The sequence below is a fragment of the Chelonia mydas genome, chromosome 4 (genome assembly GCF_015237465.2).
Source record: "Chelonia mydas isolate rCheMyd1 chromosome 4, rCheMyd1.pri.v2, whole genome shotgun sequence".
In the NCBI taxonomy this organism is placed as follows: Eukaryota; Metazoa; Chordata; order Testudines; family Cheloniidae; genus Chelonia; species Chelonia mydas.
In genome coordinates, this window is record NC_057852.1 from 96,415,632 (window position 1) to 96,443,620 (window position 27,989).

At 41.0% G+C, this 27,989-nt stretch overlaps 1 protein-coding gene across 17 annotated transcripts in view; it reads left to right on the top strand.

Moving 5' to 3' along the window:
* Positions 1-27,989, top strand: part of APBB2 (amyloid beta precursor protein binding family B member 2) — a 328,434-nt gene that overhangs the window by 33,276 nt on the left and 267,169 nt on the right. The gene's annotated exons all lie outside the window — the stretch shown is intronic.

A 27,989-nucleotide genomic window follows, 5' to 3' on the forward strand; every position in this document is an offset into this window, starting at 1 on the left:
GCAAGTGGATTTTTTTTAAACCCTGCCCATGGGATTTAACCCATCACAGGGACTATCCTTTTTTTCTTTTTTCCTTGTCATATCCTTGAACTTCTGTGTTATTTATTATCCCTCCAGCTTGTTTCTTCGCTTCTCCTCTTTACTCTTCGCCTTTATTTCTTCTAACCCATTTTTCCCCCCATGCAACCTGTCCTCAGCAGGCCGAGACACATTAGTTTATTATGCTCTTAACCAAGCGTATTGACTTTTATTACGAGGTCTTTTTTTTTTTAGCAATATTTCAGATACTTTAAAGGTTTAATAAGGATGCACTGTCTCTTAGCGGCTAGTTTCCCGAACTTTCTCTTTATTTTTAAGGATGAGTAATGCTGGTAGCCCAGAATATTCCAAAATAAAAATTTGAACAGTGGGTCTGTCAAAATCAGGAAGCTGCAGAGCAGCCAGAATTGTGAGGTTCTGTGAAAATCATTGAATTAGCATTTCTTTAGAAACTCTGTGTAGAACTGCGTAGCAGAAGGATTGATGGGGCAAATGTTGGAAATTAATAGCTTCTTTGCTAATGTTGCATACGAGGTTATTTATTTATTTTTTTTTACCACTATTTGAAACTGATATTTTAATAAGTGTATCATCTCAAAATGAAGAAAATAATAAAGGTTTTTATTTCACTTTTGAAGGAGGCAAATGAAGTAAAGTAGTATAAATTGGATGTTTTGTTTATAGCTCTTGACAGCTCAAACCAGTCTGCAGAATCTAAATTGCACTCTCCTTTTCTGAATGCTGCCATAGAGAAGCTTTCCTTTTCCTTAAGGATCAGAGTGACTTGCATCAGTTAAAATTCTCTGGCCTAAAATGTGACATTTATTTGTATAGCACCATCTGTGTGCATAGTGCTTTATATTTTCAACTGAATTGTGAATTAGAATTCTTTACATTGAGCCCCCACTTAAGAACAACAATTAGTTTGAACTTATCCCTTTGCTTGGTTAGATGGAGTAGAAGCAGCAGTGTCCCAGTATCCTTGGGAATAACCTCCTCAGGTGCTGCATGTGAATTTTGGGGACAGTGGGTGGAACTCAGGTGGGATCACTTTAACTCCAAAGAATCATCTCTTGTGGAGCCTGTAGCTGTCCAATGGGGTGTTAATAGTGCTTGAAACCGTCTAAATTCCTACTGGGCCCTTCCTCAGCTGCTACTGAACAATCAAAGGAAGACTCTGATCTGATTTATTTAGATTTATGATTAAAAAAACAACTTTCCCATGCGCTGGATGCCCTGCTTTTCTGAACCATCATTTATGATGTAGGAAATATTCTAGATGTTAATGATCAGTATTTTAAGATTTTTGAAGAGGGAAGAGACATGTTAATGGAGGAGGCTTATCAGGTTGCCAAGGCTGAGGAAGTGGAACTAAGCAAGGAAAGAGGCATAGGATATAGAAAATGGATTTTAAAAGAGAAATAAAATTAGGTAGTGCTATATAGAGAAAAATTGAACGGTGAAATGATTTGAGATAAAAGAAAATAATGAGAGAACCTGTTTTTTGTAGAGAGAACTCTTAGATATGGATTATAAGTATCCACCTAATCTGCAGTAACAGGAATATGGTGTTAATAATTCTGGAAAGCAAAGATATCAATAGTGTTCATTTTAAAAGTATACAGACTTTGGAGGCGTTCAAAGCATACATTCAAGCAGATGAATCCCTGTCGTAAATTTAGGTTCAAGTTCTTTTGAAGGATTTCAACCATTAGTCTGCTTCACTAAGAACAAGTGTACTAGATGGTAAGAACTTTTGAAGAAAGTGGAATGAAGCGTAATTTATTGACTGACATAACTTTGTGAGTGGCACTGTTTTACTCTAGCAGTTGCAGAATGGTGAACATGTAAAAGGTGACAAAATTCATCTTGTCTATTTCCACCTCACAAGGAAGACTTACCAGGCAAATGGTTGCCAGGCAACCAGAGAGAACCTAATGGCAAGTGACATTGTAGAAAACCATTTTATAGTGATGGGAAGAACCTAGTCTGTGTGTGTTGTTCTTTTTTTTTTCCTAAACACAGCTATGGACTTAATGACATCTCTTAACTAGGGCTGTCAAGCGATTAAAAAAATTAATCACGATTAATCACAGTTTAGTCGTGCTGTTAAACAATAATAGAATACTATTTAAATGTTTTTGGATGTTTTCTATATTTTGAAATAGATTGATTTCAATTACAACATTGAATACAAAGTGTACAAAGTGCACGCTTTGCAGTATTTGTTATTACAAATATTTGCACGGTAAAAAAAATAAACAAAAATGGTATTTCAGGTCCCCTCACACAAGTGCTGTCTGGCAATCTCTCTATGTGAAAGCTGAACTTACAAATGTAGAATTGTTTTTTTTTACATAACTGCACTCAAAAATAATACAATATAAAACTTTAGCACTTACAAGTCCATTCAGTCCTTGCACTAGATATATACTTGTATGAGGTGAATTGAACAATACTGTTTCTTTTGTTTCTTTTTTTACAGTGCAAATATTTGTGAGAACTGTACACTTTGTATTCTGTGTTGTAATTTATATCCATATATTTCAAAATGTAGAAAAAAATCCAGAAATCTTCAAAATAAATTGAAATTGGTATTCTGTTATTGTTTAACAGTGCAATTAAAACAGCAATGAATTGCAATGATTATTTTTACTTGTTTGACAGCACTATTAGAAAGACATTTAGTATCAGAAAGAGACTTTCTGGAATGGGGGAAAGAAAGGAGAGCAGATTGAACACTTCATTTTACCTCACAGTAATCTTTGTTAAGGTTATTCCTGCCTTTCCAACAAATAATGGCAAACACACACGATGGGGGAGAGAGTAAAGAACAGGAAGGAAAACTCCTCCCTCATTAATGCTTGCTTCTTCTATGTACAGCAGGCTGGATAGCTGAAATAGACAGGTCATTCACGATGAGGTGTGTGACGGGTTAGACCCCCTTTCTGGGGTGTCACCTGATGTACTGGGATTTCACTGAGCCTCTCCTGCTCGACCAGCCTGGGTTCCCTCTCCCTGTTTTGCTGAATTAGGCTCTCCAGCCTCTTGCAGCACACACCTACACAGGTAGGGCCATGCCCTACTGCAGTCACAGACTGAAGTTAGCTCTGTGAGAGGACTCCCCCAGCACTCAGGTGCACACCCCTTTTGAATACTGTCTTACAAAAGAATACTGTCTTGCACTGTATAGAAAAATCTGCATAGCGCAAGTTCATAAAAATCCACCCTCTTCCTCAATGTGAAGAGAGATGTGCATGACTTCTTGCCCCCCCAGTTAGAAATTACATAAACTGGGTTCTGTTATAAACAAGAAGTAAATTTATTAACTACAAAAGGTGAATTTTAAGTGGTTAAAGAGATAGCAAACAGAACAAAGCCGATAATTTTAGTAAATAAACAAAAGCTGCAGACTGATCTTAACACACTAGATAGATAAGATACAAATTAAAAAATTTTCACCGAGTGATAAACAAGCTGGCAGATTCTTAAGACACAAGTTGCCTTGGCTTTCCCAGGTTTTCATACACAGGCTAAAGATCTTAGCCTGGGACCATCACTTCTCACAGTTCAGTCTTTGTTCCTCAGGTGTTTTCAGGTGTGTTGTTGTAGGGAGAGTGAGGACCCCTCATGTTGTCATTGTCCCTCTTTTATATCTTCCCCACACTTGCTGGAAAGCTTTTTTTGCTGTGACCTGTGTCCAACAGTTCCCAGTGTGTAGAGCTATCTCTGAGAGGTTTTTATTACACACAGTTCCTGGGGTAATCCCTACGCTTGTGTGCATTTCTTCAGTCAGCCACTAACATTGTCTGGCCTCATCCAACGTAGCATTTTTGAAATACAGAGCCATGGTCAATATTCCCAGCTTCAGATACAAAAATGATACATGCATACAAATTGGATAAATACATTCAGTGAATTATAACCTTTCAAATGATATCTTACAAGACCCATCTTGCATAAAGTATATCTTAGTTATACCATATTCATATCATAACCATATTTCCATAAAGAATATGGGGTGTAACGTCACAAGGTGCTCTTCAGCCTTTGGAATTTGTATACTGTCATACTTCTCTGGTCTGAGATGACATCTGGTTGGTATGCTCTGATCTTCTCCCTTTGGTGGTTTCTAGGGCTATAGATTAATCGCAGTTAACTCACACGGTTAACTCAAAAAATTAATCACGATTAAAAAAAATTATTCACGATTAATCTCAATTTTAATTGTACTGTTAAACAATAGAATACCAATTGAAATTAAATATTTTTGATGTTTTTCTACATTTTCAGATATTCTGATTTCAGTTACAACACAGAATACAAAGTGTACACTGCTCACTTTATTATTTTTGATTACAAATATTTGCACTGTAAAAATGATAAACAAGGGAAATAGTATTTTTCAGTTCACCTCATAAAAGTACTGAAGTGCAATCTCTTTATTATGAAAGTGCAATTTACAAATGTAGATTCTTTTTTTGTTACATAACTGCACTCAAAAACAAAACAATGAAGTGTTTTAAGTGTACAATTTAGAGCCCACAAGTCCACTCAGTCCTACTTCTTGTTCAGCCAATTGCTAAGACAAACAAGTTTGTTTACATTTGCAGGCAATAAGGCTTCCCGTTTCTTATTTACAGTGTCACCTGAAAGTGAGAACAGGTGTTTGTATGGGACTTTTGTAGCTGGCATTGCAAGGTATTTATATGCCAGATATGCTAAACATTCGTATGCTCCTTCATGCTTTGGCCACCATTCCAAAGAACATGCTGATGACGCTCATTAAAAAAAATTTGTGTAAATTAAATTTGTGACTGAACTCCTTGGGGGAGAATTGTATGTCTCCGGCTCTATTTTACCCACATTCTACCGTATATTTCATATTATAGTAGTCTTGGATGATGACTCAGCACATGTTGTTCATTTTAAGAACACTTTCCCTGCAGATTTGATAAAATGCAAAGAAGGTACCAATGTGAGATTTCTAAAGATAGCTACAGTACTCGACCCAAGGCGTTAAGAATCTGAAGTGCCATCGAAAATCTGAGAGGGATGAGGTGTGGACCATGCTTTCAGAAATCTTGAAAGAGCAATACTACGATGCGGAAATTACCAAAAACGAACCACCAAAAACAAAAATCAACCTTCTGCTGGTGGCATTCGACTCAGATGATGAAAATGAACATGCGTCGGTCTGCACTGCTTTGGACTGTTATCGAGCAGAACCGGTCGTCAGTATGGACACGTCCTCTGGAATGGTGGTTGAAGCATAAAGGGACATATGAATCTTTAGAGCATCTGGCATGTAAATATCTTGGAATGCTGGCTACAACAGTGCCTTGAGAACACCTGTTCTCACTTTTGGGTGACACTGTGAACAAGAAGCGGGCAGCATTATCTCCTGAAAATGTAAACAAACTTGTTTGTCTGAGCGATTGGCTGACCAAGAAGTAGGACTGAGTGGACTCATAGGCTCTGAAGTTTTACATGTGTTTTATTTTTGAATGCAGTTATTCCAATGAGAGTGCAGATCTGGTGCCTGGGGCGGGGGCAGTGCGTGGAACCCTGTGGCCCCCCCACGTAGGAGCCAGACCTGCTGCTGGCCACTTCTGGGGCACAGCGCGGTGTCAGAATAGGTAGGGACTAGCCTGACTTAGCCGGGCAGCACCACCGACGGGACTTTTAATGGTGCGGTCTGAGATGCTGACCAGAGCCACTGCAACCCAGTGCCTTACATTCCTGCGACCCAGTACTGGGTCGCAACCCACAGTTTGAAAACTACAGGCCTAAACTACAAACTACTGCAAATATATAGAATTAGAGCAGATCTGGTGGTGCTAGGGAGACTATATTGAGTAGTTTAACGTTTTCATCACAAGTACCTTAATATCTGGTTTGTATGATAAACCGCCACATTTTACAACCAGCTATAAATAACTGGTCTTGAAGAACCAATCTTTTATACACAAACCAATAAATCTGTGACGCTTTCTGTTCATTAGAAGTTGCTTATTTGGACAGCTGGATTTTCACTTATACCCTAGTGATTTATTTGTGAAATTCCTAGAGCTGGGCAAGCCCCACAGCTTGAGTGAAAGCTGTACACTAAAATAAATGGTTGTAGTATGTAACAAATTTTAATGCAAACCATAGGAAAATATGAAGGGGGAGCAGGGGAAGAATATGCTTTCTGTGGCTGGAAAGTGACTGAATGTTTAGGGGAAATGATTTATGTAGAGGATTTTCCCCTGTCCTCCTCTTCACAAATCACCCTCAAACAGGCAAATTCATTAAACTTTGGCACCTCGGTTAAGCTCTCATTTGCTCTGTTTTGTATTTCCACCTTCAGGCAACATATTTCTCTATGTTCACAGGTTGCAATTTTCTGACAAGCTATCACTGATTGGGAAGGAAGGTCCTTGCTGTGAAAAGCTTTCAGCCCAAATGTGTTATGTATTTTACAATGATTGTCTTTGTATGTACACAATTTCATTAGTGGGATTACCCTGTTAGTAGCAAAAATAAATAGTCTGCAGATGAATTACCTGCCTCATCCTCCCATCAGAGGGCATTCTGACATGGGAGTGGGTCTTTTGCTTCTCTGTATGGAAATCATCTTCTGTCTCCAAAAGACCACACACTCGCTGTGTGCTCAGAACTGGTAGTTTGCCTAAATAAGGGCTCAAACCTGCAAACATTAAAGCATATGGGTAACTTTACTAGAATGAATAGGATCATAGAATATCAGGGTTGGAAGAGACCTCAGGGGGTCATCTAGTCTAATCCCCTGCTCAAAGCAGGACCAACACCAACTGTAGTTTCGCATGTCTTCAGTGGGACTGCTCATGTGAGCAAAGCTACTCCTATGTGTGTAGGTTTCAGGTTCAGGCTCAAAGACATTTGAAATATGCAGGTGGTATGAGTAAGCACAAATGTGTCTGCAAGTCTCAATTAGGAGTTCCTCAGATATGTTCCTCTTATGAATCTAAACCTCATTGGGTACTAGGAAATATCACAAAAGTCATAAGGTCTTTATCCTCCTTAGTAGGAAAGGAAGGTTTCTGGCCCCTCTAAGCTATGCTCAGAGGGGGCAAGATGTTTTCTCTGAAGTATATTGATTTTTCAAAATGTTTAGCCAGGGTGTTATGTCTCTCAAAAAACAAATCTATGTTGATACATGCATCTGAATGTGTTCCCATCGTGCAAAAAGGTTGAAAAGTCTTGACCGATACATAACAATACTGAGAAAATTCTTGAGGAATTTTTTGCACTTCCTGGTGCCACATATCCGTTCCTAAAATAACTCTAGTTATATAAATTATTCAAAGCTGGGCTCAGGATGGGGTGATCATGCGATAATAAATTTCACATGGGGAAAACGCTCTATAGCCTTTGGAGATTGTGTGTCTGAAAGATCATGTTGAATGTAATGTGGATATAGAATAAAGAGATTACCTAGAGCAGTGGTTCTCAAACTTTTTGATTGGTGACCCCTTTCATACAGCAAGCCTATGAATGCGACCCCCCCCCCACCTTATAAATTAAAAACACATTTTAAAATATATTTAACACTATTATAAATGCTGGAGGCAAAGCGGGGTTTGGGGGTGCAGGCTGACCGCTCGTGACCCCCCCCCACATAAACTGGGGGTTGCGACCCCTCAGATTATTGAGAATGCCAATGACACGTGATTTTTTTTAAAAAAACGTCTTTACTTGAACAAGGTTTACCCTTACTGTGACCATCCATCTTACACTATTCATCAGGGCTATCCTCTCTCATTGAAAATACTTTAGCATTCAGTTTAGTTTTTATTAATATCTTCATTTATTTGTGTTGCATGTCCAGAGACCCCAAACAAAGCTGGGGCCCTGGGGTGCGAGGCACTGTACAGACCCACACTATGAGACCCCCATCCTGCCATGAAAATTTGTAGTCTAAGGGCCAGATTGAGATTCATTGTATGTGCCCATGCAGGAAAGCAAAGGACCATAAGGTGCACTCCTGGTCCTCGGAGCAGACTACCCGTTTTGTGGGCCACAGCACAATGCGGAGAGCAGTTCCACAGGGCTAGTACTACTCCCTCCTGCACAGGTGAGGTGTGGGCAGGCAGGGGTGAGGAGTTGTTGGAGGCTGGATTCCACATCCTCCCAATTTACTGGATAGCACAGCCAAGTTGGTGTGGAGTGGGATGTAATCTGAATCCGGTATAGGCTGGTGCAGATTACTTAGGAGCATAGGAATTGCCAGACTGTATCAGGTCCAAGATCCATCTAGTCCAGTGTCTCTGACAGTGGTCAGCGGCAAATGGTTCAAAGGGTCAAAAACATTGTAGTAGATAGGTGTGGGATAATCTGCCGCCATATTAGGTCCCATCTGATCTGTAATAGTTAAGGATTGGTTTAACTCCAGGAGGACGAGGTTAAATACCTCTTCCAAATTATTTGTAGTCATTATATAGAGTTAACTATATATTCTTGATATCCATATAAATATCCAATCCCTGTTGTGTATTTTTTGGTTTGTTTGGGTTTTTTGCCTAGCATATCTTCAGGGTTCAGACTCCTACAGACATCTGCTATTGACATTCTTGGAGCGATCTGATTCAGATTAATTTTGCACTGAGCTAATTCACTATTTCTTGGCATGAAGAATGATTTGAGATTTCTTGCACATCTAATCTATGAAGGCATGTTGCTTAATCAGTTTGCAGTGGTTCTGGATCTTACGGCACTTGGCTTGGTTGCCACTTATTTTGGTATCCTTTAGTTTCAAAAAGTTTGTATTATTATTGAAAAATAACTACTGTAAATTTCTATGGCTGAGAAACACTATTGGACAAATTCTGCTCTGTTACACCAGTATAATATTATTAAAATAATTGTAGTGTAACTCAGCAGAATCTGCCCAATGCCTATAATACTGTAACCACACCAGAGGCCAGTAGCTTACTCATGAAGTAGTACCTGCCTTAGTGAGTAAGCTATTGTAACCACACCAGAGGCCAATAGCTTACTAACTGAGTAGTACCTGCCTTAGTGAGTAAGCTATTGATTGTTATAGGACTGCTTGTGGAGTAAAGTTCAACTCAGCATGAGTAAGAGTGGCAGACTCGCTCCATGATAGTGTTTATCATATTTCAGCAGAAATTCAACTTTCATTATAAAGAAAACCTGTCAACTTTTCTCTTTTAATATTGACAGAGGGCAGGAAATGCTTCTAAAATAATTGATATTTCACTTGTTAAACTGAGCTTTTCTTGGACGTGTTCCTGTGTGAGCTCCATAGCTTATTTAGTCTCCCTCTTTCCCCCCTCCCCCCATTCAACTTTATGCCAAGAAATACACAAATATAATCACTCAAACATGGGAACAGAACTTCATTTTACTTGACTGTAACTTTATATAAAATGTGTGTACATGCAGCTTTAAAAGTAAATCATTGCAATTAAAACAAAACTAAATTGTTTGATAATTACAAGGTGTAAATCTTGTGATGGGTGAAATAGATTTTGAGTGAACAATTGTGAATGCTTTTATACTCCATAATGCTTGGATATGGTTCATGTCATTGCATATATAAAATATGATGCTGTACTTTACTTTTCTGACCTGTTGCTGAAAGTTGAAGGTTTATTTGTAAAGTGCTTATTTTTATAACTTCAGTAGCCCAGGGTAAATTATTAGAAGATAGATTACCACCTAAAAAAGGTGATATTTGTGTGCATGTGTGTAAAGGTTATATCCTTCTTAGTTGGAGTATTGAAGATTGCGACATTATTTATTTCCAATAGCACCCACAATGGGTTGGGCATTTTCCAAACATAAGAAGACACAATGCCTGCCCTGAGGAACTCGGGATTTCCAATTTTATTAAACAAACAAAAAAACTCACCCACAGATGAACAGGTATGCTTGATGTGTGTTAATGGCTAAAATCCAGCTAATTTAAACACAATTTACGTATCTGTCACAGCTCTTGGTTTTTGTCACATATGAACCTCAGAGTTTTCAGAGGTTTGGTCTTGATTTGTAGTCAGATATTTATCCAAATCGCTTGAGTCAACAAAATTAGACTGACTAGCTTTCTCGTGAGATTTCCAGTACTTCCCACTTCCATTCACTTCTGGCTGGAAATATGACGCGAACACCCTTTCTGGTGGCATCATTCCATCATTCGGTGTCCATTTTACAGAGAAGATATTTTTATGTTTGCTTGTTGTGCTACATATCATAGCCATTCAAAATGTCAGCAGAAGGAGACAGGCTATGTAGAAAAGTAAGCAAGCCTAAAAATATTTTGTGGGTAAAATGGACTACAACAGACGAGTAATCCGAGTAACAGCTTGCACATTACTTCATGGTAGCTTTTTCAACAGCAGTTGAATAATTCCTGACTTTGGTATCCACATTGTTTTCACTCCATAATGTAAATGCAAATTATCATTTTGGAGAAGAGAATTTACATATTTATTTAAAACCTGGTTTCCATGATTTTGTTTATATTTTTGTTTAAAGTGAATCTGAACTTGTACAATTCCTGTCTCTCATAATGTTAAAGATTTAGCCACTTTTCTCCTTCTGCTTTTTTTTTCTTCTTTCTCTTCCATGCTGCTCAATTCTCTCTGCATCTAGTGCTTCTGGTCATTAGTTGTCGTGATTTTTACCGAGGACTGGCAAAGGGGGCTGAGTTCCACTGAGGCATGGTGGCGCTATTTTCCTTGCTCTTTGATGTAGTTTTACAAACTGTTATTAAATGGCAAGCATGTCATGTGGTGCTCTGTGAGGGAGCTTGCAGGAGATGGAGTATCTTGTTTGTGGTATATGCTGGACTGAAAGGGACTAAGAGACTTACAGACTGGTCCTTGCTGTGAAAAGCTTTCAGCCCAAATTTTCAAACCTAAAGTTAGGCTCTTAAATCCATACATAGTCTCTTAAATGGACGCGTCCTGACTTTCAGAAGTGCTAAGTATTCACAAACCTTACACAAGGTTGTGCACTAGGAGCAGCAGATTTATGGATGGCACCCAGGTTTAAAAACTATAGCCAACATATAGCGAAATGCGGGGGAAGGGAGATATGAAAAAATAGGCAAAATTTTAACAATGGAGAGATGGAGAGACAGAAAATATAAGGAAAGGGCTAAGCAGTAAAAAGTTGCTGTTAGGCCAGGTAGTTGGTTAAATAAATAACATATATAATTTTTCAGATTGCTTCGTATTTTATCTTTTACTTGGATTATAAAATCTTAAGGAAGGGAGCTGATTCCTGACAACAGTATACGAATACAATAATGCAAGCAAGCCATTTTCCTGACTTAATTTTAAAATCTGGATAGAAACACACATAGCTGGGACTGGGTGTGATTGTAACAGGGTTGTACTGCATTGTTGTACTGCATTCACAAACAATGGGTTGAATTCAGCACTGGTGGAAGCAAGCAGTAATTACCTTGGACCTGCGTCTGCTTAGTGCAAGGGCTGAATTTGGTCTAGTCCATTTTCCTGAGAATGCTTGCTTTTAATGGAAAACTTTCCTTTTTACACCTACCATCCTGTAAATTATTTTTAAGGTTTAAAATGTAAGAATTGAGAGGCAGCCTGGTGCAGTGGATAGAGCATTGGTGTAGGACCCAAGAGACCTGGGGTCAAATCCTGGTTCCATTTTAAGTCAATGGTAGGGTCACCAGACAGGAAGTGTGAAAAATTGGGATGGGGGTAATAGGAGCCTATATAAGAAAAAGACCTAAAAAGCGGGACTGTCCCTATAAAATCGGGGCATCTGGTCACCCTAGTCAATGGTAAAATTCCAATTGATTTCCATGGGGTCAGGATTTCACTCAGGGATTTTATTTTCATCTCTGTGGTGATGGGCACTTCTATTCTTTTGTGCCTGTTTCCCCTCTTGCTCTTTTTGTCTTTTGTGTATTTAGATCATAAACTCTGTGGAGTCAGAGTTTGTATGCATTTGTACAGTGGTTAGCACAATGGGGCTCTGATGTCAGTTAGGACCTCCAGGTTACACAATAATACATATGACTAATAATTATCTCCCATCACTCTTACGCTGTCATTCCTGTTTTAACAAGTGTCACATAACATACTCCCTGCATACACACTTTAAAATATGCCTCAGTGGCAACTGCGATTTATCTCCAAAAAAATCACATTTAGTACAAATATATCACATAGCAGAGAAATAAAAAGAATTTGGCACTTACGGCAGTTTCTGCTCAATAGATGCCTGAGGTCTAAATAATTTGGCCTATTTCAGGTCAGGACTAAGCATTGGCAAAGGTATGTGGAGAAGATTACATAATACTTGACCACACTGTGTGCCTTACTCAATCCACTGTTGTTAGTACCTTACTTGCACTCACATATTTAAAACAAAACCCAGGATATTTAGAGAAGGTTAGCACCTGTGAAAACAGATTCAGCTGTCTGATATCTACAGTATATGCTCCTCTTCCCCCCCTCCCCCCTACACAATCCCTTTAATAGCCGGAAGACACAGAAGTGTTGCTGTTTACTGCACTATAATGTTGTTCACTTTGTGTTGCTATAGCTAGAGGTCTGTAAGGCCTTCCATTAAAAATTGTGACCCTGAGTTTATATTTCTGAGATAAAAATCTGCTCTGGGCTGATACTTGGTATACAGTAGAGTTAGGACTGGGAGGAAATTTATATAAAGCCTGTGAACAATCCATTCCTGGGTGTGCCTGAGTCATAGGAACAGAAACAGAATTGCAGAAAAGTGTCTTAAAACAACGAAGTCCCCCACCTCATTCTTTTAGTTAGTGCTTTTAGATGTCTAAATAACGTCGTATTTAAAAAACAAACTGGTAAAAGATGCAAATTCCTAAAGTGCCTGAATCATACTTGTTCGTGGGTGGCAGAAATTGAGGGTGATTTCAAGTTTAAAAAAACCCCCTCAATTGTTGCACATGCAACACCATTTCAAAAGGTTATATTGTTTAGCAAGTAGAATTACCTGGCTTGTGTGGTACATGTAGTTGCTGGTTAGATTTAAGCAATTAGAAAGGAGGCCTTTCAAGTTTTCTATGGTAAATCTGTGAACTAAAAGTTCAGAGACCCCCATACCACCACATTATTAACTTTCCCCCCAGTATCCCTCACTTTCACCAGGCTGGGGCAGGAGGTTGGGAGTAGGAGGGGGTGAGGGCTCCAACTAGGGGTGCAGGCTCTGGGGTGGGGCCAGAAATGAGGGCTTCAGAGTGCAGAAGTGGGCTCCGGCTGGGGCAGGGGGTTGTGGTGCAGGAGAGGATGAGAGCTCCGGCTGTGCTCTCTGGTATGGGCTCTGGGGTGGAGCCGGGGATGCGAGGTTTGGGGTGCAGGAGGGAGCTCTGGGCTAGGGTCAAGGGGTTGGGAGTGTGGGAGGAGGCTCTGGGCTGGGGCAGGGTAGGAGGGGGTGTGGGCTCCGGGAGGGAGTTTAGGTATGGGAGGGGGCTTATGGCTGAGGCAGGGAGTTGGGGTCGGGGAGGGGAATCGGGGTTTGGGCTCTGGTGGTGGTTACTTCAGGCAGCACCCAGTCAGCAGCACAGTGGGCCTAAGGCAGGCTCCCTGCCTGCCCTGGCTCCGAGCGGATCCCGGAAGCAGACAACATGGCTCCTAGATGGAGGTGCAGTCAGGCAGCTCTGCACACTGCCTGCGCCCACAGGCACCACCCCGAGGTACTGCCCCTGCAGCTCCCATTGGCTGCGCTTCCTGGCCAATGGGAACTGCGGAGCCAGTGTTTGGGGTGGGAGCAGCATGCGGAGTCCCACAGCCACCCCTGCACTTTGGAGCTGGACATGTTGTGCGAGTTCTGGGAGCCGCACGGAGCCAGAGCAAGCAGGGAGCCTGCCTTAGGCCCGCTGTGCTGTCGACTGCAGTTTTAGCAGCCCGGACAGCAGTGCTGACCGGAGTCACCAGAGTCCCTTTTCGACTGGGTTTTCTGGTAGAAAACCAGATGCCTGGCAACCCTAATCTATGTTACATGCAAAAAATAACGTTAAACAGTTATGGTTGCAAACTCAAGCACTGAAAAGTTAGGAAAGCCAGAATTAAAATTGCCTGTGCCATCTTAATTTTGCCCTGCTGCAGTAAGTGGCAGAGCCAGGAATAGAATCCACTTCTTCTGGGACTGAGCTTTGTGCCTTAAACACAAGAAGCCTTTGTCTTCCTGTAACCCTCTACCTCTTTCAGTGTCTGCCCTTAATGTTGCACAGGCATTCTTATTTCTAACATTTCTTAACTTTTTAGTGCTAGACTTTCCAACCGTGACATTATTTTTAACAATTGTTTTGTGTCTAGTTTCCTAGGGTTTTAAAAAAGCAAAATGGGGAAAAAAAGAAATTCCGTTGTATGGAACCAATAGATTATGCATAATTTATTGGACAGCAGACGAATGTTGGAATCAGGATCCGTGAGTTTTATTCCTGGTTTGAACATAAGAATGGCCATACTGCGTCAGACCAAAGGTCCATCCAGCCCAGTATCCTGTCTACTGACAGTGGCCAATGCCAGGAGCCCCAGAGGGAGTGAACCTAGCAGGTAATGATCTAGTGATCTCTCTCCTGCCATCCATCTCCACCTTCTGACAAACAGAGGCTAGGGACACCATTTCTTACCCATCCTGGCTAATAGCCATTAATGGACTTAACCTCCATGAATGTATCCAGTTCTCTTTTAAACCCTGTTATAGTCCTGGCCGTTTTGGTTTTGGTTCCAGATTGTGGAGAAGAGTGTTGTCTAGCTGTTAGGTGTTGCAGCTAAGCATATAGATTTGTTTGGCACATGCATTCTGAAAAGCCTTGAGGCTAAATGGATAAGACCTGAATGCTAACCTCTCAGCTACTTCAGCTGTAAAAGTGGGGGAATAATACTTGTCTGCTTCTTAAGGTAAAAGGCCTTGATCAGTGACAGGGAAGTACTGAGAATTATTAAGGCCAGTCAGGAGAAGACCTGAGACTAGAACCCATGGTGTTCTTCTAGATCACTTCCTAGGCCAAAGGGTATTTTGTAGTTGCTTCTTTGCCTGTGTTCTGTCCAAATTTATGGATGGACGGTTGTGGAACTGGGACCTTGCTCAGTGCAGCTGAAACAAAGCAGCTCCATGGAGATTACTCCCAGAACTCGCACAAAGCGGAGTTGGGCACCTAACTGCCATTTGTGTATCTGTATTTGTGTCTAATGGATGATCTGAATGTCCAAAAGTGAGACTGGGGCAATGTGTTATAAGATAAAGTTATTGTACTTGAAAATTGGTCCTTCTTTAGTAACAAGGGCAAGGTTATAGGCATATTTCTATCATTTTGTAACCAGTTTTAAAATCTTTTCTGACAGTATCCACACCATATTGCAGTAGTTCACAGCAGTGCTGCAGTAATCCTAATTTTACCCTAGATCAGACTGGTATGTTTTGAAACTAATTTTCTTGGAAAATTTCTGTGATTCTGCATATCTAGTCACTAGATGGATGATACAATGTGAATGTACAAGAACCATATGAACTATTCAATTTTTTATTTTAATGCCAGTTACAAGCACACAGGGCCCATTGCTTCCACTTGTTTCCATTTTCAGCAGGAGATTTTGTGGGCAGTGATGCACAACCTCAAAATTCAAAGCATTTGTAGAGAACAATGTACCAAAGCATTCTTGTGGTTTTCCATGAATAACTGCGTTCTTGCATTTTTTAGTTATAGCTTGGGTTTTCTGTGGTTAATTAAAACATCTGGCTTTAATTTTTCATGTACTGAAGTCTGTTATATGTTAGCTGGATCTGTTGAATAGTGTGTAATTACACCCTCACTCCATCAGAATCGCGAGCCACAACTGTTTTTCCAGGACTTTATTAGGGGTGATTTTATGGTGTGGGGCAATTAGAATTGCACCATCCGGAGTCTTTGTGTGTTATGTATATATGCTTGAGTGATTTCTTGTAGCATACAACCCAGTGTTAAAAGAAGCAGTTCATATATTTAATCAAGTATAGTGCTGTTGAACTGCCCAGCTAAAAAGCAGAAACATTAGTTGGATAGAAAATCTATAAAAGAAAACTGCTGTAAATTTAAAAGCTAGCAGTGAATTTAAATAGTATTACTCTGTTTACAGCAAAAGTAAGTAAACAGTAGACCATATTCAGTCTCCTATACTCACATGAGTAGTGCCTTACTTTGCAATTAATCCCACTTCTTTCAGTGGGATTGCTCATGGAGTAAGGTACCACTTAATGTGAGCAAAAGTGGCAGAATCTGGCCCAGAGTAAATTGGTTTGGAAGGCTGGTGATTTCTATGGGGTTCTGAGGATATCTTTCTGTGGAAATTTTAAATATGTTGCCTTGCCAATCTTTTGCATTTAAAAGGCTACATAGCACTCTCCAGAAGTGTATTAATGAGCCAATAATAAGAGGGGTACAGTTTTCACAGGGAAACTCAAACATTGGTGAAAAAATGTGGAGTACTTGTGGCACCTTAGAGACTAACAAATTTATTTGGGCATAAGCTTTTGTGGGCTAAAACCCATTTCATTGGATGCATGCAGTGGAAAATACAGTAGGAAGATATATGTACACAGAGAACATGAAAAAATGGGAGTTGCCATACCAGCTGTAATGAGACCAATTAATTAAGGTGAGCTATTATCAGCAGGAGAAAAAAAACCTTTTGCAGTGATAATCAGGATGGCCCATTTCAAACAGTTGACGAGAAGGTGTGAGTAACAGTAGGGGGAAAAATTAGCATGGGGAAATAGTTTTTACTTTGCGTAATGACCCATCCACTCCCAGTCTTTATTCAAGCCTAATTTAATGGTGTCCAGTTTGCAAATTAATTCCAGTTCTTGAAATGGGCCATCCTGATTGTCACTCCAAAAGGTTTTTTTTTCTCTTGCTGATAATAGCCAACCTTAATTAATTGGTCTCATTATAATTGGTATGGCAACACCTTTTTTTCATGTTCTCTGTGTATATATATCTTCCTACTGTATTTTCCACTGCATGCATCCGATGAAGTGGATTTTAGCCCACGAAAGCTTATGCCCAAATAAATTTGTTAGTCTCTAAGGTGCCACAAGTACTCCTCTTTTTTTTTTTTTTTTTTTTTTGCTGATACAGACTAACACGGCTACCACTCTGAAACCTGTCAAACATTGGTATGGTACATTATTTTCAGTCATTTGTATTACAGTAGCACTTAGCGGCCCTAATTGAGATCAGGGCCCCTCGTGTTTGGCAGCATTCATACATGGATGGGACTTTCAGAAGCGTTTGGCACTAGCCCAAGTTTGCTCCCTTCCACACTAATGGTAAAACTTATTGACTTCAGTGGGAGCAGAGTTAAGCTAGTGCTGAGCGTTTTAGCCGTTTCACCCACATAATAAGAGACCGTCCCTGCCCCAAGAGCTGACAGTTGACTCTAAATAGATAAGACAAAGGGAGGGAAGGGAAGAGAGGCACAGATGGGGGAAGTGACATGCTCAAGAAATTCTGCAAGCATGGTGTTTATATTCTCTTTTTATCTGCCATCCTTGAAGTGTGAGAAAAATAAGAGACAAGACCCTCCCACTGGGTGTCTGTCCAAAACAAGCAGAGAAGGGGAAGAGGGAAATTACTGATTGAAAAGAAAGGGAGTAATTCCACCTTGTGTAACAGTTCCAGTGTCTGCTCCAGAGCAGAGTTAAAATTGCTTAGGAGAGGAAAAAGAAAACCAAAATGAATAATAAAAATGTAGGTATGTGCCAAGACAGCTCATGTTTTAAACCCAGGATACAGAGCAGATAGCGCTATAAATATAACATAGGGGCTTCCGCACAAACTTAGTCAGAGAAGCCTACTGTGCTAATAAATAAAAAAAAAATTAATAAAATAAAAACCAAACCATGGCGTAAATCAGTTTTATAAAATTCACTTTCCTATGGTAATGAATCTTTTTTTCTTCCTTGTTTCCCCTTCCATTCCTTTATTCCTTTCTTCTCTCCTTCCATTACCAAACCCATTCCTCTTGTGTTCTGTCACCCAGCCTCAGAATTCCTCAGAGAGTAGGTTACCCCAGGGCAGGGTCAGACATGCATTCTGTGTCTTCCTCCTCCATCACCTTGTTTGTTTTCCTCCTCATCCATAACAAATCAGTGGAGCCTTGCTGTGGGAGTGGTTTTCTTCTGCTACTGCTGAGGCAGCTGAATGCACGGTATTGTGGGTAGGCATTCCTGTGTCCTCTGCACCATCTGGTCCACTACCTTGTTGAAAACTTCGCAGCGTATTGGAGGCTTCCACAATATAATGTGAAATACCATCACTCTTCTCAGGGATTTGTGGGAATTTGACCTCCAGCTCCCACAAATCCCTCCATTCCATTTTATAATCTACTTTTTTTAATGCCGTTTTTCCTTCTTGCTGCCGGGAATGTGGATGCTGTACCGATCAGCAGAGCTGCCTTGTCCATTTTAAGGGATGGGAAAGGGATTCTTTTGTATTTGTGGAACCGCAACGGCTGCATGTATAGTTGGGATAGTGAGGATGAGTGGAAGATAGAGATAGTGAATGAAGCAGACCAACTGGTGCCAGTATTTACTGACCAACTGCGCAGTTTACCTGAGCTTTGCAGCACACAGACACCAAGAGGAGAGCTGTTCTGACAGTGGAGAAATAGGTGGTGATTGCTCTCTGGAAACTTGCTGGCCTGGATTGCTGTTGGTCACTGGGCAATCAGTTTAGGGTTGGAAAAATCTGGAAATCAGTTTAGGGTTGGAAAAAAGTGGTGGGGCTGTTGTCATCCAGGTGTGCAAGGCAGTTAAGCGTGTTCTGCTAGCCATGGTAGGTGGTGTACAGGAAATAATAAATGGAGTCGATGAATTGGGCTTCCCTAACTGTGGTGAGGTGATGGATGGAAATTTCTTCCATACCGTGCCTTGTCTCTGAGTACATAAACTGAAAGGGGTACATCTCCATGGTTTTGCAAGCACGCTGGTGGATGGCCGGGGACGCTTCGCTGACATTAATGTGAGTTGGTCAGTGAAGGTGCATGATGTTCACATCTTTAGAAACACTGGACTTTTTGAAAAGCTGAAAGCAGGGATGCTTTTCCTGGACCCATCCTATTGATATTAATGGGTTGCAGTACCAATTGCGATGTTGGTCCTCGTCTCTGGCGTATCCCTGGGCTTTCATGCCCTTCACAATTCCCTCATACCCATTGTTATTCCTGTAGCTGTGTCTGCACCAATTCCTTCATCACAGGTTGAGGAAATCTAGGCCCTCTCTCTTAGACCATGCAGCAGCACCAGGGCATGGTGGAGTAATTCCTGTACAGGTGTGCTTGCAAAAGTGGACTAGCAGGAAAAGATGCATTTCCAAAACATGGTTGAAATTGTAAATGGAAAGCGAGCTTCCAGTCACTCTGACCCTTGGGTAGCATAGGTCAAAAATTTGACCAGAATGGTCACTGCTGTGGGGACAGTTGCATAGTGGGTTTGTTGCTGGAGGACTGTTTATACTGGTACAGGTGCTTCTGCATCCACACAAGCTTGTGCCGGTAGAACTACGCTTGAAGAGGGCCCATGTCACTTGGGGAACTGGTTTAGTTTATCAGCAAAAATTGAAGGTTTGTAGGCACGACTCAGAATTGAGTGTGCAAGCATGCAAGGCTGTGTGGAAAGTTTTGCTGGTAAAACTTTGTAGCGTAGACCACACCTTACCCTCGCCTCTTCTTAGGTATCTGTAGTAACAATGCTTTGGCCATTTGCTGTTATATTTTGCTTCAGGATATTAAGAATTGGGATACAGACGCTTCCTGGGTTACGCAAGACCCGACTTATGCAAGTCCACACTTAAGGAAAAAGTTCCGTAAGCTCGAAATAGGAGGGTTTTTGTTTTGTACCGTCGGCTTCATTAACTAAAGAGGAGTCAGAATTCCTTCTTATTCATCAGTTTGTGGAGACTGTATTCTGTGGAATATATAATAGCCAAATTGCCAGAAGGAGGTTAGCTGTAAGTGGTGGTGGTAGGTGAATATTCATAAAAGGAAAAGGAGTACTTGTGGCACCTTAGAGACTAACCAGTTTATTTGAGCATAAGCTTTCGTGAGCTACAGCTCACTTCATCGGATGCATACTGTGGAAAGTACAGAAGATCTTTTATACACACAAACCATGAAAAAATGGGTGTTTACCACTACAAAAGGTTTTCTCTCCCCCCATCCCACTCTCCTGCTGGTAATAGCTTATCTAAAGTGATCTCTCTCCTTACAATGTGTATGATAATCAAGTTGGGCCATTTCCAGCACAAATCCAGGGTTTAACAAGAACGTCTTGGGGTGGGGGGGGAATAGGAATAAACAAGGGGAAATAGGTTACCTTGCATAATGACTTAGCCACTCCCAGTCTCTATTCAAGCCTAAGTTAATTGTATCCAATTTGCAAATGAATTCCAATTCAGCAGTCTCTCGCTGGAGTCTGGTTTTGAAATTTTTTTGTTGTAATATCGCAACTTTCATGTCTATAATTGCGTGACTAGAGAGATTGAAGTGTTCTCCGACTGGTTTATGAATGTTATAATTCTTGACATCTGATTTGTGTCCATTTATTCTTTTACGTAGAGACTGTCCAGTTTGACCAATGTACATGGCAGAGGGGCATTGCTGGCACATGATGGCATATATCACATTGGTAGATGTGCAGGTGAACGAGCCTCTGATAGTGTGGCTGATGTTATTAGGCCCTGTGATGGTGTCCCCTGAATAGATATGTGGGCACAGTTGGCAACGGGCTTTGTTGCAAGGATAGGTTCCTGGGTTAGTGGTTCTGTTGTGTGGTATGTGGTTGCTGGTGAGTATTTGCTTCAGGTTGGGGGGGCTGTCTGTAGGCAAGGACTGGCCTGTCTCCCAAGATTTTTGAGAGTGTTGGGTCATCCTTCAGGATAGGTTGTAGATCCTTAATAATGCGTTAGAGGGGTTTTAGTTGGGGGCTGAAGGTGACGGTTAGTGGCGTTCTGTTATTTTCTTTGTTAGGCCTGTCCTGTAGTAGGTGACTTCTGGGAACTCTTCTGGCTCTATCAATCTGTTTTTTCACTTCCGCAGGTGGGTATTGTAGTTGTAAGAATGCTTGATAGAGATCTTGTAGGTGTTTGTCTCTGTCTGAGGGGTTGGAGCAAATGCGGTTGTATCGCAGAGCTTGGCTGTAGACGATGGATCGTGTGGTGTGGTCAGGGTGAAAGCTGGAGGCATGTAGGTAGGAATAGTGGTCAGTAGGTTTCCAGTATAGGGTGGTGTTCATGTGACCATCGTTTATTAGCACTGTAGTGTCCAGGAAGTGGATCTCTTGTGTGGACTGAACCAGGCTGAGGCTGATGGTGGGATGGAAATTGTTGAAATCATGGTGGAATTCCTCAAGGGCTTCTTTTCCATGGGTCCAGATGATGAAGATGTCATCAATATAGCGCAAGTAGAGTAGGGGCGTTAGGGGACGAGAGCTGAGAAAGCGTTGTTCTAAGTCAGCCATAAAAATGTTGGCATACTGTGGGGCCATGTGGGTACCCATAGCAGTGCCGCTGATTTGAAGGTATACATTGTCCCCAAATGTGAAATAGTTATGGGTAAGGACAAAGTCACAAAGTTCAGCCACCAGGTTAGCCGTGACATTATCGGGGATAGTGTTCTTGACGGCTTGTAGTCCATCTTTGTGTGGAATGTTGGTGTAGAGGGCTTCTATATCCATAGTGGCCAGGATGGTGTTATCAGGAAGATCACCGATGGATTGTAGTTTCCTCAGGAAGTCAGTAGTGTCTCGAAGGTAGCTGGGAGTGCTGGTAGCGTAGGGCCTGAGGGGGGAGTCTACATAGCCAGACAATCCTGCCAATGCCTGAGATGATGAGGCGCCCAGGATTTCCAGGTTTATGATCTTATGGATCATAAAAGGAGCTGTATTTAATTGTGGATTAATTGCCCTGACAGTTCAGCAAGTTAGTCTTCAGCCTTGGATATCAGTGCTCTTTTTATAAGTGAGGACAGCTATAAAGTGAGCATTGCAGATCTCCTGTTCAACACTTCAGGTATTTACTCACAATAGCATTAATAAAATAGTGACTGAACTAGGCTCCATTACAATTCCCTTGAGCCTTATATCCCTTTAAAGGTGAATTACAACATCAACAAAAAATGGTTTTGCCCCTTTATTTCTTCTTTTGTAAAGTATAAAGATGTGTATATGGTTTAAAATATATTTTTCTGTCCTCTTTCTGTTCAGCGCCCCTTTCAGCTTTAGAATTCGTGAAAGGTGATGTCACATGTTCTTGCAGTCTGAGTGCAATTCTCATTCCCTTCATGCTGAGGGCTAGATGGAGGCTCAGAGGCTTCACATATGGGGTGCCCTGAAAATACCAAGGTTCTCTAGCAAAGAGTGGGAAGTAAAGACCTGGTGTTTCTTGTGTTAAAAAAGCCACGTTTTGTACATCATAAAGAGGCACAATTGTTTTTTATTTTGCTCTACCGTTCAGCTTTTTAAAAGCTAATAGAAACCGTATGATACTTTGTTTGAAACTGGGTGATTCTTTTACAAAATAAAGCCATTATGTTGAGCTGTCTTTTCAGGAATTAATCCAGAGGCACCTATTATGTAGCAAGAGGAAAGACTTTATGGAAAACCTGTGTTCTAAAGCAAATTACAGTTTACACAGATCAGATAACTGAAGACCTGATCTGCTGTGCTGACTTTATATAGTGTTTATTGTAAATACAAGTTATAGTGGAGCCAGTTAAATGAGAGGTTATTTTAAAGCTGCAGTTTGATTATATATTGTAGTAGAATAGCTGCCATTCTTTCCAAATTAATTAGCTGTGTCTACTTATTAACCAGAATGTTATACCCTTCTAGAATCTCTGAGTCTTATGCCTGCTGAAGGTACTAACTCTGTGAATTTTATTCCCCTCATTCATGTTATTGTTTGGAAAGACTTTTCACATTTCTTTTTCTGTATACATTACCTTTTGAAAGGTGTGTATAAGGACATAGGAAAACACATGTGACTTTACAGGGTTTGGTTAGAATGTAGCACAGTATTGACCTGAATCTTATTCTGTTACTATGTGCGTAAAATTAAACAGGATATCACAAATAAATCTCTTAGCACCGTAAAAAATAATAAATAATTGCATGTAACACAGATAGGTAGAGGATGGACTCTGTTTTGTTCAATAATAGACATGCTTATAATTTTATCCCTATTTAAAGGAAAGCTTCCATGATTTTTTTTTCTCTTTTTGATAACTACAGAAAAAACACTTATTTGAAACTTTAAAGTTGCCTTCATTATCTAAATAACATTAAAAATCCTCAGAGAGGGAGAGAGGTAAGTAAAGTATCCATCATTCTCGGTGCTTTGTTTATATTATTATCATCTATACTTAATGTAGGAATTTGCTGTTACTGATCTTAACGTTACCGAGGGTAAACTGGGAAGAATTTAAGGACAACCACTGTTGATATGAATGGCTTCTCTGAGGGATTGCTATTTTAATAATTCCAACAAGAAATGTAGCCTTACGACATGCATCATGACAAGAAGATAAGAGTTGCAGCTGAGGAACAGCGTGACATTTCTACAACTAGTAAGAAATGAAACAGTGTATGGATACATACTAGAATTTAAAAGCGCTTAAAAGCTTCTGCTGTTCCTTGTATCTGTGAACATGACTCTCATCTTCCTGGGCCCAATTTTCAGGATGCAGGAAAGGGGCAAAGATGGCTTCATAATGCCTCTGTAGCTCTTTGATTCTGGGGCTGGGCAAGGGCCAGTCTCAGGGCTATTCTGATTTAAGGCTGGCTTCTTATGACCCTAATAGGCCATTTCAGAGGCTGAGAATATCTGGATCATAGAGATTCTCCATCCTTTTTCCTACTCCAGGCTATGCCCCCAAGGTGATGTAGAGCTGCTAAGCTGGTTCTGTTGCCATCCCCCACAAACTGTAGGAATTCCCAGCTGGTGAAACCTGCAGGTTTTATAGTCCCTCTGTGTTGGCTCGCATGATGCACAAGGACAGTATATTGTAACAGAGTTGATTTACCTGTCTTGACTCGTGTCATTAGGTGTCTTTGAGCTTTTTGGCTTCTTTTCATTATTTTATATTTAATCTTGTAATCTAAACAGACAGGCATTTAAGACTGATATTTAATTATCAGTGATCTAATCACAGTTGCCAATCATTTGATCCAATGTAAGTTATTTCGTAGTCAGTTACAGTTTTCCTGTGGATTTTTCTGACTGTATTGTTGGTGGCAGCAGCCATCTCTCAGTAAGAGAGCTAAGTGTGTAAGAATTTTAAATGAGTTTCCATCTGGTGTTACTATTGGCTTGACAACAGGAATAAAATTGCTTTACAAAGCAAAGATATTTTTCTGATGTTAAAATTGCTGTCAAAAACAAGACGGAAACTTACTTACAAATTTCTGGAGCCAGGTTCTGCAGCTTCTCATTTACACCCGTAAAAATAAGGAGGAAAACAATATACACCTGTGGAATTACTCTGTCCTTCCATTAATGTAACCAAGATAAACATCTTGTTTTGACACCTTGTGTGTGTTATCTATTTCTGTTGTCTCAGTGCAAGACACAAGCATGCGCCTTCATCTGAAACACCATCAGGCCAACCAAAACCTCCAGATATCGTGGGATGGTACAGTCCTTGAGTACTATGAATAGAGACCTGTGATTTTTTTTTTATTATTATTATTATTATTATTATTATTATTATTATTCATCTAATTTTTTTGGAATTTCATTTTATTTTCATTTTGGTTGTGGGACGCCCTGGGAGATGTAGGGGGGACAGCTTGCAAAGTGAGCCCGTGCTGCACTCACCCCACAGCAACAGCTCCTGTATGGTTGCCAGATCTCCAGAATTGTTCTGGAGCCTCCAGTAATTAAAGATTAATCTTTAATTAAAGATTATGTCGTGATGAAACCTCCAGGAATATGCCCAACCAAAATTGGCAGCCTGAAGTTCCTGTCCAGCAGGGCTGGATCTGGCTCATCACTCCGGGCATTGCAACCTGGTGCATGGGATTGCAGTGCTGCTCAGGTTTGGCTTGGCGCCACTCCCCATCATGGTGGGGGAGTGGGGTAGACTGGCCAAATTTGAGTGAGTGGCGCTCTGATCCTGTGCACCAGGTTGCAATGCCACTCACTCAAATTTGGCCTGGACATTCTATCCACATCATAATCAAGCAACAGATGGGCCAGACCTGAGCAGTGTTGTAACCCCCTGCACCAGGTTGCAATGCCTCGCACTCAAATTTGGCCTGGACATTCTATCCACATCATAATCAAGCAACAGATGGGCTAGACCTGAGCAGTGTTGCAATGCCCGGAGTGGGGAGCTGGGCCCAGCCCCATGGTACTGGTACTGTTGCTGCCAAGTAAGTTCTTCATTTTTTTTAATTTAATAGGATTTTGGTTTCACTTTGTGTTATTTCTCATTAGCAAAAAAAAACATGGAGTTCTAACCAGGAATATCTGGTGTACCTCGAGGTCACATTAGACAGAATGCTGATATTCAAAGAGCATATCAAGAAGTTGAAAAAGGAAGTGAACTCCAGGAATTGCATACTCCAGAAAGTGGCCAACACAAAATGGGGAGCTGACTTCAAAACGCTCTGAGCAACTATTTTTGTCCTGTGTCATTCTGCTGTGGAGTACTGTGCCCCAGGATGGTCTAGCTAGAGCCTTGCATGCAAAGTCGATACTGATCTCAATCCTGGAGGATCATTTGAAACTGGTTCCCTACACTGTTGGTGTACTGCCTCACTGAGACTGCAGCACTACCAGGGAAATGATGCCTTCTGTAAAAAGAAGCTACAAAAACAGGTGCATGACCCAAGATATCCTCTGCATGGACACATTCAGCCACCCAAGAGACTGAAGTCCAGAAGGAGCTTTGCCTCTGAAAATACTTTACTCCAAAATACCATCATGGAATGGTGGGAAATGGCCATAATCTTGAAGAACCTGGTTCCTTCAGAACAACTCCTTCTAGGCACTGACCTCAAAATGAAAACACCGAGGCTCCCGAAATTGAGCGAGAGCTGGGGTGGCAAAGAGTGGTGGTGATATGAATATGATGAATGACCTCACATATGAATGTGGAGAGCCTCGACAGACACTTGAATGCTGCTTGATGCAGTGCCCCCATCAATATCCTGTATTGCTGAAGAACTAGTCGAGATAAGTGACAAGACCAGATCTCGGCTGCAGTTTTGGAGAGACAAGCTATGATGATGATGACTTCTGATGTCATGATAGTAACTTTACATCAAGATGTTGATAAAGCGAAGCTGTATTAGAACATGCAGAGTAATGTGCATTCCAATTAAAAACACTTTCCTGAACTCCTTTCTCTCACCCCCATGTGGTAGTTCTGTCAGATCAAAGTTGTGGCTCCTTGTCTGGGCAGCATCAACACGCTTGCTGCTGCTGGCGCCAACTTTGCTGTACCTGTTCTGTAGTTAAATAGTTTCCAGTGTTGTCAGTCTGGTCCCTTTAATGAGAATAAACATTTCACATGGGGAAGGGAAAACACAATTTTTCCACATACATTTTATAGTTTGACACTGTCACAGTGTAGTGCTGGGCAGGCCTCCAGAAGGTTCTGAGGTTTGGTCTGGCTAAGCCCTGGAAGTCTGAGTGCTTTCCCAAGCTGTTTGAAAGGAAGCAACAGTGGGTAAACTCAAACAGCTCCCCTCACCCTTTTGATCTTCTTCCATGGAGCCAGAGGCCCAGTAGTGTCAATGTTGAGAACCCTGGCAGCTGGTCAAATAAATTAGTTATTGTGTTTTGAGGCTGCTTTGGTCAGAGGTATTCTGGGATACCTCTGAGACAGGAAGCTGTGAAGTTTTGCTCAGGACCCAGAATTGTGAGCCACTGTGTTACCTCTCAGCTTCAGCAAGTGAGAGCTTTGTTGCTGCTAATCTGTGTGTCAGCTTCCTGACACTGCAGCCTGTCTGCCTTGCCACCAAACTCCTTGAGACTCTTCCAGTCTAAACTTGGCCTTACAGGTAACATTCAATGAACCCCTGTTCCTGAGTTCCCCAGAGACGTCTCCTTGCAGTGCCTAGTCTCTCACACTGTACACGCAGAAATTACTGAGTTCACTGCCTCCAAAGAGCATACACTAGTTTAGTTGAGGACTCTCACTTAGGTCTGTTCTGCACTAGGAAATTAGGTCGATATAACTGTGTGACTCAAGGGTGAGAAAAATCCACACCCCTAAGTGATGCAGATAAACCAACCTAACCTAACCCAACCCATCCCATGCCATTCACTGAAGAGTTGCAGTGCTGCAGCATTATGAATGAAGACAAGCCCTTATTTCAATAAAACAGCACTGAGATGGTTTATAGTAAAACTAAGAATAAGTTTAATAGAGAACCAAGATTTTAAGTGATACAAAGCGAGAGAAAAAGAGACCGGTATGGTTACAAAACAAAACAAAACGTGCTTTCTAGTGACTAAAACTTAATTTTAGCAAGCTACAATCTTTGCCTAAGCAGTTTTCTGACTTACATCAAGTTACCAGCATCTCCAGTACCCCAGGATAGGGGATCCAATTTTCACAGGCTCAGAAGGTGCTGTACCCAAAGTCCCCTAAGTGATGGATAACTAAAATGTCTTTTTGCTCCCCTTATGTTACCCAAGTCCATTATCTCTGCCTCAAGAACCAGGAAGACTTCCTGGGGTACAGCTTCTGTTATTCAGCAGTCTGTTCTTCAGTGATCACTAAACAGTCTTCTCCCCTGCTTGTTAGCTTGATTGCTTTGCTTACCTTATATGGAAATATACTTTCATTGTCCTCTGCCTGTAATCAAGCCAGTCAGACAGGCGAATACACATTCCTTTGTCTAGGGCAGGCTGGGTTTATGCACTACCTCTCAACTATGTTTTAAGAACTGATTTCCAA